Genomic DNA, 15,531 nt, shown 5'->3' with positions numbered 1-15,531 from the left:
CTTGGTTTCTAAATACTATTCTTCACTGAAAGGAAGCAGGAATCCTTGGAGAAAGAGCTGATTTCAAAGCTGGGGCAAAGAGAGAGCAAGATGAACTCTGGATATCTCATTATACCAGAAAATTAAGTGCTTAAGAATGATGGGGACATATCAGAAGAATTGAGAAGATAGCCTGAGGTGGCTCCTACTGTTATAATCTGAGACAATTCGGGCATCCAAAGAAATAATAATTCTAATGGTTTATATACATTGAATAAAACATGGAGCTGTGAGTCCAAACTGATATATACAAAGATAATTTTAAAAACAGGAGAAAAAGGCCAGGCACAGTAGCTCACACCTATAATCTCAGCACTTTGGGAAGCCAAGGCGGGTAGATCACTTGAGGTCAGGAGTTCAGGACCAGCCTGGCCCTACATGATGAAACCCTGTCTCTGTTAAAAACACAAAAGTTAGCTAGGCATGGTGCTGCACACCTATAGTCCCAGCTACTTGGGAGGCTGAGGTAGGAGAATTGCTTGAACCCAGGAGGCAGAAGTTGCAGTGAGCCAAGATCATGCTGCTGCACTCCAGCCTGGGCAACAGAGCGAGAACCCATCTCCACGAAAAAAAAGAAAAAATAGGAGAGAAAGATTTTTCTTAGTAGCATGGCAACCTAAATATAGAAAAGAATGATGAAAATAAAGAAAAGAATGATAAAATTGGAAAATTCATTTGGCAACCATGATAGTAATTATTTTAAAATAAAATGTATCTCTAGTATTTAAAAATACATATATAGCATGGTAAATTTTGAACAAAGAATACTCCAAGTTTTCATTTCCCAGTACTTTTTGGCTAAAGAAGCATAAAAACTAGGAGTTAGGCTCTGTGACTTACTGGCTGGGCTGGGGTAGGTCACTTACTTCTGTGATTCTTAGTTTCCTCGCCTGTAAAGTGATATGAACTTAGATTCATTGTTCTAAACTATTAAATTCAATAAAGCCTCTTTTTTCAAATAAAATATTATAAAAAGTATAATATATAAAACTCAGATAAATAATGAGATAAAAATCTTCTGAGGAAAACTTAAATAACAGTTAAAATTGGTGTACTTACCAGAAAATGCCTAGAAACCTGGAGCTTACAGATTTCAAGAGAAAAAAAAAAAAAAGGCAGGACAGGAAAATAGTCACAAATATTATTTGTTATAATTTAATATTGTAGACTTGATTTTTCCTTCATTTACAATTGTCATATTTAATAGCCTTTTCCGAATCTAAAACTCTTAGAGGAAGATTTCTGTAAAATGGATTCAGAAGTTAGTTTTTAAGAGATTATGATCAAGAAATGGGAACAGTTCATTCATTTCATTACACCAAACATAATGACCACTCAAAAGATTTCACTAGAATACTACCTAGGTATGAGCTTATACTGGAAGTCATAATATACTCATTAAAGAATACCAGAGCTGGGAAGGAACTTCTATCCCAGGGGGCAGAAATCCATCTCATAACCACAAGTGCTCATCCACCTATATGGTACGAAACTCAGCACCTCATAAGGTATAGAGTGAATCTGGAACTGAGCAGTTAAATGCCTTCTCTAACACTCTTACATTTGATCTGATAAACATTAACTATTCTGTAGAATGCACCACATCAAAAAGCATAAAGTAAAAAGGGCACCAACAGATGAGGAAGAAATCTAAATTACCATGTTAAGTAACAATTTAATTTTGTACTTGGGTATAGTGAAAACGAAGACATTAAATTATTGAACTTCAAGGATAAAGAAAGAATTTTTCAGGTATCCTGATAGAAAAAGCAATGTGAGAAAATCAGGCTGACCTCAGGTTTTTCCACGATAAAAAAGTCAAAAGAAAGTGGAAGGAAAATGGGACCAAAGAGTATCATATTTAGCCAAGTTATTCATGGATTAAAAACAACAAGCAGACATTTTCAAACCTCAGAGAACTCAAAAAACACCCATGCACCATTCTTGGAAGTACTATTTAACAATGAAATACAAGCAATTAAGAACAGCGTCAAAAATAAAGAACTCAGAAGTGCACAAACTGTGGTAAAATGACTTATGGTGAGTGCTGAATGCATTCAAATAAAAATAATTTTTAAAGTTAGCATCATGGTTACAAAACAAAAGGTTGACCTGATCATACAAAGTTAGGAGGTGGTGGGAGGGGACAGGGATGAACTCTGTGAGTGAGAATAGTTCATCTTTCCTAGGAGGTCAAGGAAGCACACCTAAACTGGAATGGGGGTGATGAGCAAAAACCCACTGACCAAAGCAACTGAAATCCTTTTCTTACTCTTTTCTTAAATCTAGAGGGTTCTTTAAGAACATCCCTCTTTTCGTGAAATGAGACAATGGAGGCTTGGAAGGGTGAGAAGGTAGAAGGGGAATGGATGATAAGAAATTGGTTAGTGGGTACACTGTACATTATCTGGGTGATGGATACCCTAAAAGCCCTGACTTGATCACTATGCAATCTGTGCATGTAGTGAAATTGCACATATACCCCAAAGCTTTGTACATATACCCATAACTTTGTATATATTTTTTAAAAATATACAAATAACTTTGTACATATACCCCATAAATTTGTACGTATATTTTTAAAGAATATACCTCTTGGGCCAGGCACGGTGGCTCACGCCTGTAATCCCAGCACTTTGGGAGGCCGAGGCAGGTGGATCACCTGAGTTCAGTAGTTCAAGAACAACCTAGGCAACATGGCAAAACCCCGTCTCTACTAAAAAATAAGTAAAAAATTAGCTGGACGTGATGGTGGGTGCCTGTAATCCCAGCTACTTGGGAGGCTGAAGCAGGAGAATCACTTGAACCCAGAAGGCGGAGGTTGCAGTGAGCTGAGATCATGCCACTGCACTCTGGGCAACAGAGACAGACTCCATCTCAAAAAAAAAAAAAAAGAATATACCTCTTTAAGAGAGGAAAGAAATGTATTTGAAATTCAATCATTCTGTCAGTATGTTAAAGTAAAATGAATTACTTTTAAAATATCTATTGTATGAACCTATTTTTTTAAGTATTTTTATCTATCTGTCTATAGGCATAGAAAGTATGCCTGGAATGAAGTACTCCTAATGTTAATTAGAGTTATTTCTGGCAAGTGGAATTTCAAGGTTTTTTAGAGTTTTCAGTTTTATGCTTCAGTTTGGTATTATCTGTTGGCATCTAGCATCCATGTGCATCCCCTGTGTCCTCCACCCAACCCCTCAGAGCACATGGGCAGGAAAGCTAAAAACTCCATTTCCCAGACTCCCATAGGTTCTGGATGTGATTTGAGTTCTGCCAATCAGACGCACTAGATTTGGAAGGTGAAAATGAAGCAAAGGCCACCTTCTAGCTGTTAACAGGTAGCCAGAAAACAAGGTCCAACAGAAGTATGTGTTTGCAGTGACGAGAATCCATATTCCAGCATCTAGTCACCAGCCCTGTAGGTATGAGACAGCTATGGCAGTGGCAGCAGTGCTACCAGTAATAGAAGCAGCCTCCTGACCTCTAGATGGCAACTTAACACTTACAGTCCAGTGGCAGTCTCTGATTTTCACACATCCCGACCTCTCAGGAATTTTTTAAGAACACAATTCCCTGAATTGAATCCCTTTCTGCTTAAAACGTCTAAAATATTTTGCTTCCAACACTGAAAGCTCACTGATGCAGTACTTACTATACTTCCTTTGATTCTTTACAATTTCATGTATCATATTTATATTTGCAAAAAGAACAGAGTAATTTTAGTTTCAGAAAATAAAAAAAGAATAGGAGCAACTATAATAAGATGTTCATGCTATTTAATTCTGGAGGGTGGAACTATGAAAGACTATTGTCTTCTTTTTACTTTTCCATTCATTTTCCCCAAAATATTTCTCTTTTAAAGAAATAAACAGATCACTTTAACTGTAAAGAGAGAACTAGGGGGAAGCAGGGCTGGAATCAGAAAAATCATTTAGATTGCTGATGAAATAACCCCAAACTACCCTTGCAGCTCACATTGTAGCTGGATATTTTTATCCTAATTCTATTTGGTTGAAATGGAAGTAGACAGCCTTTAAATCTGGATGGTCAGCTGTCTCTTTTATTTTCTTTAGATAGAAGAGAATACGAGTGCCTTCAACCAAAAGACAAACCAGTCTAAGATGTTTCTAAATAGGCTGACCTAAATCGCTCTAACTTTTCCATTAACCAGATAAAAAATTCAAGGCCAGGGCCAAGGATAGTAAAAGTTATTTTCCAATTTCCATTCTGCTTCAGATGGATAATATTCAGAAAACTGTATTCGTCATTCCTTATATGAACATACTATTGATCCTTTTTTTATGTCTTGGGTAAATGACTTTATTCTTTCTTGCTATTGAAACATTAAGGTGGTGTCACCAGTAATAATCAATAGTAAAGCTTCATGAAGCTTTCCAAGGTTCTGATACCAGACTTTCTCTAATGATGTTTTTCTGCTCTGAAGTTTGCAACTCATGTTTAAGTATTTTAAGTATTAATATAGTGGAGATCTAAACCACATCAGGAAAACATACTGTTATTTTTAGAAATGTTGTTAAATTCATAATATGGGCAGAATAATAAAGCAGCTTTTAGTCTTTCTACACACTATCCAATCTCTCAGGGGCTATGTTACAGAATTTATTAATGGTCTAGTGGAAGAATTATTACAAATATGAGCAATCTGAAAGCACCAAGAATATCTAAACCGAACTGCCAAAAGAAAGTAGTAAGAAAACATTATGAAGAGAAAGTGATGCATAATTCTGTGTTCTATAAAAGGTGATGAAGAAAATCTTTGAGGGCTTTCATTTAACAGGATAAAAATCTCAGTTATGAACTACTGAAAGAAAAATATTACACACAGACACATTTTACGGCATGTTTAAGAAATAAGAACCCATAACTTCCAATAACTTATAACTTCTTTCTCATCCTACAGAAATTGGAACTATGGCAAGTCATTTTAATTAGCACATTCAAGCAGCTTCCCTTGGATGAATTACACTGTCACATCTGTAGGAAAAAAAAATCTAAATAGTACGTTTTTTAAACCAATATTCTGTTGCTTATATATTCTTGGAAAAGAGCCATAAATTACTTGTGATAAAATAATTACATTCTCAACATTATATGTTAAAACATTATGGTCACAAGAAATAGAAACAAAGTAAAAATAGAGCCAACTGCAGACAAAAAGTGGTTAACCTAAACTTGAATAGCAGTAAGATTTCTGGAAAATGGGTAATAAAAAAGAGGGTTACGATGTTTTCTTACACAGCACTCTCCTGATATAAATACTGTAACTTTCTCTTTCCAGCTCTATGTTGAGGATCGATTTTCTTTTCTCTCTTCAACTGGTCATTATCCAAAAGGCCAGTACAAAACGTTTGCATGACAAGAATATGACAGGTAATAGAAAATGAATCACTACCTTAGATCAGCTGCACATACAAATATAGCATACATGGAATTTCTCTATATATAATAATTCTTTTATTCTTTAAGCCAATAAAGAATTGCGCTGTCTCCTATCCAACAAACACAGCAGTCTGTTAACGCAGGCTGCAAACAACATGAGAAACGATTTTACTTGTTAAGTAATTTTTAAAAACTTCAGTTGGTGTGTTGGTGCCTAGAGACTTGGGTTTTTTTAAAAAAAAATAATAATAGACTAAATTTTGAGGAACTTATTTACAAAATACACTTGCACAATATTTACAAACACCATCTGGAATTTCCAGAAAAAGGCTATAAGAGGATTACACACAACAATCCCAAATGGAAAGTAGAATCACATTGAAAGTGGGCTATATTAACAAGGAAAAGGCTATTTTTATGTGATACTTAACGCTTATGGTATTATAACATTTTTTAAGACTGTTCTGGAGATTTGGTGCCTTTAAAAATAGGAAGGTTCAATTAGAAGCATAGAAATCAAGGGATGGAATTAGGTAACACTGGCAGAACCAAGGTGACAATGAGCTTGGAAAATGTAGATAGCAGTCTGAAAATAGGAAAGAGTAGGAGGAAGCTGCTGAAACAGGTAGCAGCCAGTGCTTGCCATGGTAACCATGTTGACTGGATGAACATCCATCATGGCATGAGGCTTAAAAGAGTCCCCACCTGCACCTTTCTTAAGTTTCAGTTAGTGGCTCCAGCAACCTGTAGACATTAATAAATAACCTTTCAGTAGACTAAGTAAGCTAGCAGCAGCGACGGGCATGAGTTGACAAATCTGTTAAGAGCTAAGTTTCAAAGGGGGATCTGAAAGATTTAAGGGAAGAAAAAGTTATTTTATGTACAGATTAACAATGGTGCAAAAATAATGATAGTGGAAGTTGAGCCAAGTCCTGAGTGCACTTTTACACTTAGCTCTCATATTCACTGACGTCCTGGGTCCCAAGAGATGCACTTTCATGGTGAAATAAATATTTTCATTATAAAGTTCTTTCACTTTAGAACAGTGAGAAACAATGTGACAGCATGGTCACCACCAATCTTCTAGCCCCAAAGCACTATTCTAAATGTATTAACAAATTGGAAGGATTATTACACCTTCAAACACCACTAGAAAATTTACACATGAATTTAACAAACTGCAGAAACATGACTAATGCAGCAAAAAGTATGAAAAAAAAACAGAAAGCAAATCAAAGCTCATTTGTAGTTATCTCATTTAATCTGAATAACAATCCAACCACATGAATGTATCTCAGTTTCAAAATTAGGAAACTGAGGTTTTAGTATGTTACATAACTCCTTTATTATCACACAATTAGTAAGAATAAAAGGCATAGGGGTCTGTTTGCTGTACTAACTTAATCTCCATTACTACACTGCCACTCTCATGCTCCATGTGAAACAAAGCCCCACGTAACCCTTATTTCATGAGTGGAACACACTTTCAAATTCCAATTCTATTTTTCCAAAAACTGTTTTGCTAAATTAAATTATGCATTTATTAGAAGCATGTCTCTAGCTTTTCTTCAACATTAGATAACCACACTAGATAATGAACAGTTAAAATGTAGATGTGTTTCCTTAGTCTTTGAAAGTCCAGCACATAAATAGGATCTATATTCACGTTGTTAGGGGATGAGTGGATGCATGGATACATGGATGGATGGATAGATAGATGCAGACAGTGACTTGTTTTGATACATCGTCTGAGTTAGGAAATAAACAGGTAGGTTATAGCCTGTACGCCAAGGTAGGGCAAGGGTGTCTTTCTTGCCGTTCCATGTGGATTCTTTCAAATCATATCTTAATAGTTATTTTACTGTGTCACTGATAAATAAAAAGTTTGCAAATATTTCCTTTAACTTATTCAAAGGAAAACAGGAAGATGAAATCAAGGTGATTTCACACAACCAATTTGGAATGAGATACCTGAACTTTTATCATCCTCAGGATGGAAATTTTGATAAATGATGTGAAGACCTCACAGAAGACATGAAGCTGTAAGAATAACAGGGTTTAAAAATGGCAAAAATCATATTCTGAAGAATAACAATACCTAAGCCAAATTACTCTTTAAAACAAAACTATTACCCCGGTAATAATTCTCTATGTCCAAAACATAGCAAAGCAAACAAATCAGCTACCTTCAACTATTACTGAGTTTTCTCCTATGTACCTTAAGAACACAATGACTCTAATTTCATATATATTTAATTCAAAAACACTTATCTGATCATAATAAGAGTATAAACAGAACTCAGTAAATTTTCTAATTCATCTTTCCTGTTGTAGACAGTTTAACAAAAACACCATGATAATTTCTATGAGAACTAAGTTCCATGAATTCAGTGGACGCTTCATAGCAGAGTACTCGCAGGAAACGCCAAAGCCATCATGCAGTTCAGTCCTGCTAGAATGCTATCCTTTTCCTGGTGCACGACTGTCATTAGCCACACTTCAAGACTCAGCTCAACGTGACCTTCTCTGGAAGCCTTCCATATCTGCTCAAGAACACCCACTATGTTTGTTTCTGCGACAGCATGTATCCATTACCATATATATTTGCATGCATGGCTGTATACCATATACAGATGCTGCTCAACTTACAATGGCATTACATCCTCTTAAACCAATAGAAAGTTTAAAATATCATAAGCTGAAAATGCATTTAATACACCTAACCTATCATGGCTTACCTTAGCCTACTTTACATGTGCTCAGAACACTCACATTTTGCCTACAGTTGGACAAAATCATCTAGCATGAAGCCTATTTTATAATACAGTGTTGGATATCTCATATAATTTATCGAGTACTGTACTGAAAGTGAGAAACAGAATAGTTATGTGGGCATTCGAAGTATGATTTCTACTAAATGTGTATTGCTTTTGCCACCGTAAATTTGAAAAATCTTTAAACCATCAAAAGTCAAGGACCATCTGTACATCTGTACATATAGCTGTCTTCCCCACTATAAGAAAGGACTGCATTCTACTAATTTTTGATCTCCTGCACAAAATACACACTATTTTAATAAATGGCAAAGAAAAGAAAGAATTAATACACTGCATGCCCTGCTCTAAAATCTTGAGGGTATATCGAGCAGGACACTGCTCTAAAATTTCATTCCTCTTACCAAATAGATAGCAAAGAGAAGGATGAATATTATCATAAAAGCTAAAATATATAAAAGAATTTCTCAAAACCAGAACTATTCCCTTTTTCATTCAACAAATATCATTTAAGGAATGACTATATAACAGGCAGTGATCTGGGCACAGGAGACAGGGCAAGGAATACAACAGACCAATATCCCTGCCCCCCATGGAGTTTATATTCTAATATTAGAAGATGGATTTAGAGAAAATGGTACTTTCTAGTGTATTCGATGGTGATCAGTGCTAAGGGGAGAAGTTAAGAAGGAAAAGAATTTGGGGCATGCCAGGTTGGGGGTGGGGACTGCGATGCTGGATAGCATCACCAGGGCAGGTCGCACTGAGAAGGTGACCTCTGAGGTGAGGGAGGGACTTTTATTAGTTGAAAATCCCTTTTTCTTTTGTTTAAAAACTCATTGGTTAAAAACATTACATTCTATGAGGTGTTATTTATAAACAGAACTCTACATACATCACCCTGTCTAGGCTTTCATAATGAGATTTCACAGTGTAGTAAATTTAGAAATGATCTAAAACAGAGCTAATGGGCAGCCACTGTCTCATGATAGTGGGCAGATCTGTATTTCTTTACAAGGTAAACATTTTTTTTGATCATCGCAATTCAAGTTTAGATGCTGATTTTATTTACTTACAGTGGAACATCATCTATATTCTTTTAACATCAATACAATAATTTACCCCTTTTAAGAACCAATTATGTTCCAGCCACAGTTCTAAATACTCAAATTATCTCATGCAAATCATCACAACAACTCTAAGAGGTAGGAACATTTATTGTCCAGATTTTAGAGATAAGGCTGGGTCACAGAGATTAAGTAACTTACCCGAAGTCACTTAGAGGGTAAACAGGACAACTGAGATTTAAGACCAGGCCTTTCTCAAAAAACAAAGTCCATGATCTTAACTACAACACTGCATTGCCTCAAAGATAAGAGCAGTTATGTCATACAGCATTTCAATAAGCCTGCTTACTAACTGTTCAAATATAAACTTAATAAGAAAGTGACCTTGTAACCAAAGTTTTTTCTTCTAATTCAAACATTAAGCAATATGAACTCAGAAGCAAAATATAGCTCCTATTTTTAAAGACCATTTTGGGAATCTATTATATAAACACTGAGTAGTGATGCCAGGGGTCATTATGATAGAGAAAGGGAAATAAAATATACTGATAAAAGTAAGCCACATCCTTCTGTCTCTAAGAATGTCTCTAGTCTCAGGGTTGTTCCTTTTAAATTAAACCAACACGGCCTCTCTCACGGGTCGGTGTTACATGGCGGCGACTGCAGCAAAGCGAGGGCCTCAGAGGCACCACTGCCACCAGCACAGCCGGAGACCTGAGCTGACACTGGGGGCTGTCCTCAGGGCCTGCACCCTCTTGATGAGTCAGAGAAGTCCCGTTGTATCAGAGTAAGATGGACAGTAGCTTTGATTTTAATTGTGGTGAGCTGGAGCCACCTGATCATTAACAAAGGAATCTTCTGTTAACCAACAGCCGCCAGGGCTTCCTGTTGAAATATATAGCAACAAAAGAAGAAAAGAAGCAAAACACAAATAGTGCTTACCAGCACCTTAGAACGATGCTGCTCAGCACCAGTCCAACACTGAATGTATCTGCGCCGTGAGGAGAATGTTCACAGAAACCTGTTGGGTGCATATTTATTCACATTTTTGTTAAATGTTAAATCGTTTAGCACAGTAATGAGTGCATAGTATGTCATTTCATTCTGTTTGAGTTTCTTGAGTGTTTTCTTTAAATGTCTGCAGAGTTGCTGCCCCTTTCTTGAACTATGAGTACTGCAATCTTTTAAATTCTCGACATGAGTAGAGCTTTTTGAGCTTTAAATCTACAGGGAACTCAACAGGCCTATTTGGCATAAGCAATGAACATCAAGAAACCATCTTGCTATGGAAGCATAATGATTTTTCTTCTCCCTTTTCAAAAGATCTTTCCTTTTGAGGCCAGTTTTCTTCCTTGTTTACGCAAGTTCAACAATTCCAAAGGAAAAGGCAATAGTAAGGGTTTCAAAATGGCAGAGAAATTTGCAAGTCTCATCAACATTCATGGTTTTGATCTGGATTCTAGGTATATGGACTTAAAACCATTGGGTTGTGGAGGCAATGACTTGGTTTTTTTCTGCTGTAGACAATGATTGTGATGAGAGTAGCCATCAAGAAAACGGTCCTTACCAATCCCCAGAGTGTCAAACATGCTCTATGTGAAATCGAAATTATTAGAAGACTTGACCATGATAACATTGTGAAAGTGTTTGAAATTTCTGGTCCCAGTGGGAGCCAATTAACAGATGATGTGGGTGGGCTCTCTTACAGAACTAAACAGTGTTTACATTGTTCAGGGGTACATGAAGACAGACTTGTCTAAAGTGCTGGAGCAGGGCCCTTTACTGGAAGAGCATGCCAGGTTTTTCATGTATCAGCTGCTACGGGGGCTCAAGTATATTCACTCTGCTAATGTACTGCACAGAGATCTCAAACCAGCTAATCTTTTCATTAATACTGAAGACTTGGTGCTGAAGACAGGTGACTTTGGTCTTGCATGGATCATGGATCCTCATTATTCCCATAAGGGTCATCTTTTGAAGGACTGGTTACTAAATGGTACAGATCTCCATGTCTTTTACTTTCTCCTAATAATTATACTAAAGCCATTGACATGTGGGCTGCAGGCTGCATCTCTGCTGAAATGCTGACAGGTAAAACCCTTTTTGCAGGTGCACATGAACTTGAACAGATACAGCTGACTTTAGAATCTATTCCTGTTGTACATGAGAAAGATCGTCAGGAGCTCCTCAGTGTAATTCCAGTTTACATTAGAAATCACATGACTGAGCCACACAAACCTTTAACTCAGCCACTTCCAGGAATTAGTCGAGAAGCACTGAATTTCCTGGAACAAATTTTGACATTTAGCCCCATGGATCAGTTAACAGCAGAAGCGCTCTCCCATCCTTACATGAGCATATATTCTTTTCCAATGGATAAGCCAATTTCAAGCCATCCTTTTCATATTGAAGATGAAGCTCATGATATTTCACTTATGGATGAAACTCACAGTCACATTTATAACTGGGAAAGGTACCACGATTGTCAGTTTTCAGAGCATGATTGGCCTATACATAACAATTTTGATATTGAAGTACAGCTACATCCAAGAACTCTGTCTGATGTCACTGATGAAGAAGTACAAGTTGATCCCCGAAAATATCTGGATGGAGATTGGGAAAGGTATCTGGGGGATCCTGCTTTTGATACCAATTACTCTACTGAGGCTTGTTGGCAGTACCCAGATCATCGTGAAAACAAATATTGTGATCTGGAGTGTAGCCATACTTGTAATTACAAAACGAGGTCATGATCATATTTAGATAACTTAGTTTGGAGAGAGAGTGAAGTTAACCGTTACTATGAACCCAAGCTTATTACAGATCTTTCCAATTGGAAAGAACAAAGCAAAGAAAAATCTGATAAGAAAAGCAAATCAAAATGTGAAAGGAATGGATTGGTTATAACCCAGACAGCACTAGAGGAAGCATCACAGCAACTGGCTGGAAAAGAAAGGGAAAAGAATCAGGGATTTGATTTTCATTCCTTTGTTGCAGGAACTATTTAATTTAGTTTCCAACATTAGCCTACTGATGTTGTTGATAAATTAAACGACTTGAATAGCTCAGTGTCCCAACTAGAATTGAAAAGTTTGATATCAAAGTCAATAAGCCAAGAAAAACAGCAAAAAGGAATGGCAAATCTGGCTCAATTAGAAACTTTGTACCCATCTTTTTGGGACAGACCATTTGTGAGTGATGGGAAGAACTGTTTTCTCATAAATCGGTTTTGTGAAGTAAGAAAGGATGAACAAGTGGAGAAGGAAAACACACTAGTTACTTAGACAAGTTCTTTAGCAGGAAAGAAGATCCTGAAATCTAGAAACTGAGTCGGCAGAGGATGGGAAGCTTGGGGAGAGAGAAATGAGGAAGGCTTTCTGAACAACAATAGGGAGTTCCTCTTTAACAAGTAGCTGGAGTCCATAGGATCCCGCAGTTTCACAGTCCAGTTGGGTCACCACTTAAGCCAATTAACACCTTCTGCTATGACATTTTCCCCTCAAATTCCTCATAAAACATACAGCAGCATTCTGAAACATCTGAACTAAAACACTCAGCAGACATTTACCTTTGTATTCTTATGAAATGTATTTTGTCTTTTTTTTATTACTAGAGTTTAAGTCATTTTTTACTTGAATCAGATGGTGTCATTTAGTAAGGATTTTATCAGTACTTGGTTTTTAAAATCCAGGCTTTCTTTTTCTACATGTGAGATAGTTTTCATTTTAACTGACATGTCATTTGCACACAAAAATAATGAATGGAGCAAAATAATGCAATGCAGGAGGAGACAAAAGAAATACACTAAGACAAGTAAAGAACATCCTCTCATAGAACAATGATCTGTTTTACAGGAAGCAAATCTTGCCTGAAATTTACACAGTGAGACTGTACACAATTGCATGAAAATATCTATTTTTTTCTAAGACATTTTTCATTCATGAGTAGTTTCAAGTTTTTCATACTGTACACATTTCTTAAAACACATGATACCAGAAGCAACCGAAAATGAATGTGGAATTTGGTATACGTGTGTTATCTACCTCAAAGTAACAAAAATATGTGGCAAAACATATACCACCCATAGTGCTTCACAAAATGCACTTCTATTTAGCCAGCGTTTATTGTACTAAACTATTCTTAATAAGACTCATTCACTGTTTATAAAGGTTCTGGTATTCACTCTTTATAGTGAAGTGTTAATACACCACATCTTATTTATTTTAGTAAATCAGTATATTTTCTGTATTTACTTATAAAAATTAGTTTTAAAAATTTATTTGCAAACACTTTTTCCATTTGGCACTATGGTTTGTTGCCTACCTAGCTGAATCTATGTCAGTTTATCCTAAGGCTGTCCACATACTCATTTTAAGTAACTTTCTCACTGTGTATAGGAATTTGGATTTTGGAGGTGCTTGATCTAGCCACAAAGAAAAATTAATTAGGAATTACTTTATTATAAAATGCTCTAGAAGTCTTAATTGTGTTTAAAAAAAAAAAAAAAAAATGACTGGGCCGGGCGCGGTGGCTGGCCGGGCGCGGTGGCTCAAGCCTGTAATCCCAGCACTTTGGGAGGCCGAGACGGGTGGATCACGAGGTCAGGAGATCAAGATCATCCTGGCTAACACGGTGAAACCCCACCTCTACTAAAAAATACAAAAAATTAGCCAGGCGAGGTGGCGGGCGCCTGTAGTCCCAGCTACTGGGGAGGCTGAGGCAGGAGAATGGCGTAAACCCAGGAGGCGGAGCTTGCAGTGAGCTGAGATCCGGCCACTGCACTCCAGCCTGGGTGACAGAGTGAAACTCCGTCTCAAAAAAAAAAAAAGCCTGTTAGAATTGTGTGCATGGAAGTAATTAAGGTACATCATTACTACAGTTTAAAAGCTGTACATGATAAGACATTTTGTTTTTACTGAATGATCTATTCCCCATCGCAAGGCAAGCATAAATAAAATTAGATTAATGTAGCATGTGGCGTTGCAGTCTCTTAGAATTTGTTTCATCTATTTTATTTTATTGAATATTGTCTATATTTTCGGTTATTCTGTTTGAAGTAAAAGGACAAATAAAACATGGCCAGCAAAAAAAAAATTAATTAATTAATCCAACTATAAAAGCAACAAAAATACTATTAATTGCTAGATCAGTTGTGGCAATAATTAATAATTAAAACTAAAGATTAAGAGGTAATATAAAATGTTGGCGTTAGCACACACAATGATATCTATTTGTCATTTCAAACTTTTATGATCTTTCTAGGATAAAAGACATTTTTCTATGACATGAACAAATTATCTCAAAGCCAGATATGTGCTTGGTGAGGACAGAAAAATGGTCTTCTTAAATGAAATGAGTAATTCTGTGTTCTATCTTCAAAATTCTTTTTTAAATGTGTTGAAAATTAAAGCATAAACTAGTATCTATTTTTACAGAAGAGATTTTTGGGTATACTATTCTGATTTGATACACTATTCTCATTTGACAGGTTCTAAACTGATGGATTTCAACTCAAATATTGGTTTTCCTTGAAAAGCACAGAAATTAATACTATTTTTCCTTTAAAACAGTTTAACACACATTTGATTCTCATTACTTACAGCAGTTATGTTCAATAAAGTCACTACAACTCTGAAGTAACAGATATTGAACCACTGACCCTATAGGAAATACTAGGTTTAGGTTCCTGCAAACCTCACAACATCTTTGTCAATTAATCAACATATAATTTCATTTTATGTGTGCTTCTGTTTAAAGAATATGTGTATACATATATATTAACAATATATATGATACATGTAACATCACATGTTATATGTTATATTCTTAATAAAACATATATATATACATTCTTTAAACAGAATGTAAGTATACTTGATTCATTAACACTGAACTCAGGGCCAACAGCACTATAGCTCATGCCTGAAGGAAGCCTGTCTAACACACATATTTTTTTCAATAATGCACATCATAACATTTTACTTTTAGGAAAACCAGACAGCACTTCCGCACAGGGAGCTACTGTAAACAGTGAGATCATCAACAAAAAGTACAAACATGCAAAGCCATGTCATGAAAGGGCACTTGTTTATTGCATGAGAGCTGAAACAAGATAACAGGGCACAGCCAGGTTCATCCTTGGGTGGGAATGTGCACACTGGGCAACTCCAACTGTTCACATGTGAAAAATTACACACAAGTATTGATTTTGAAGTCACAAATAAATGTTAGTGAATAGGCAAATTAGT

The 15,531-nt window shown here is 36.1% G+C and overlaps 1 protein-coding gene and 1 pseudogene across 5 annotated transcripts in view; one reads left to right on the top strand and one right to left on the bottom strand.

The window, feature by feature from the left end:
• Nucleotides 1-15,531, bottom strand: part of DGKH (diacylglycerol kinase eta) — a 216,246-nt gene that overhangs the window by 175,631 nt on the left and 25,084 nt on the right. The window lies entirely within an intron of this gene.
• On the top strand, nt 10,691-12,831 carry LOC101025125 (annotated as a pseudogene).

The sequence above is a fragment of the Papio anubis genome, chromosome 15 (assembly GCF_008728515.1).
Source record: "Papio anubis isolate 15944 chromosome 15, Panubis1.0, whole genome shotgun sequence".
Classification (NCBI taxonomy): Eukaryota; Metazoa; Chordata; class Mammalia; order Primates; family Cercopithecidae; genus Papio; species Papio anubis.
This window is presented reverse-complemented; position numbering and strand designations above follow the sequence as displayed.